The sequence below is a fragment of the Trichechus manatus genome, unplaced genomic scaffold (genome assembly GCF_000243295.1).
Source record: "Trichechus manatus latirostris isolate Lorelei unplaced genomic scaffold, TriManLat1.0 scaffold00044, whole genome shotgun sequence".
Lineage (NCBI taxonomy): Eukaryota > Metazoa > Chordata > Mammalia > Sirenia > Trichechidae > Trichechus > Trichechus manatus.
Window position 1 is genome coordinate 9,347,802 of NW_004443980.1, and position 1,156 is coordinate 9,348,957.

The following is a 1,156-nucleotide window of genomic DNA, read 5'->3' on the forward strand; positions in this document are numbered from 1 at the left end:
AGCAAAGTTTCAGGATACAAGATAAACATACAAAAATCAGTTGGATTCCTTTACACCAACAAAGAGAACTTCAAAGAGGAAATCACCAAATCAATGCCATTTACAATAGCCCCCAAGAAGTTAAAATACTTAGGAATAAATCTAACCAGAGATGTAAAAGACCTATACAATGAAAACTACAAGACACTACTGCAAGAAACCAAGAGGCCTGCAAAAGTGGAAAAACATACCTTGTTCATGGATAGGTAGACTCAACATTGTGAAAATGTCAATTCTACCCAAAGCAATTTACAGAGACAATGCAATCCCAATCCAAATTCCACCAGCATTTTTTAATGAGATGGAGAAAGAAATCACCAATTTCATATGAAAAGGGAAGAGGCCCCGAATAAATAAAGCATTACTCAAGAAGAAGAACAAAGTGGCAGGCCTCACTCTACCTGATTTTAGAACCTATTATACCACCACGGTAGTCAAAACAGCCTGGTACCAGTACAACAACAGATACATAGAGCAATGGAACAGAATTGAGAATCCAGACATAAATTCATCCACCTATGAGCAGCTGATATTTGACAAAGTCCATTAATTGGGGAAAAGAGTTTCTTTAACAAATGGTGCTGGCATAACTGGATATGCATCTGCAAAAAACTGAAACAAGACCCATACCACACACCATGCACAAAAACTAACTCAAAATGGATCAAACACTTAAATATAAAATTGAAAACGATAAAGATCATGGAAGAAAAAATAGGGACAATGTTAGAAGTCCTAATACATGGCATAAACACAATAGGAACCATAAGTAACAATGCACAAGCACCAGAAGAGAGACCAGATAAATGGGCACTCCTAAAAATCAAACACTTTTGCTCATCAAAAGACTTCACCAAAAGAGTCAAAAGACAACCTACAGACTGGGAAAAAATTTTTGGCAACGATAAATCAAATCAGCGTCTAATCTCTAAAATCTACAAGATACTGCAAAACCTCAACAACAAAAAGACAAATAACCCAATTAAAATAGGGCAAAGGATATGTACAGGCACTTTGACAAAGAAGATACTCAGGCGGCTAACAGACACATGAAAAAATGCTCACAATCATTAGCCATTAGAGAAATGCAGATCAAAACTACAATGAGATATCATCT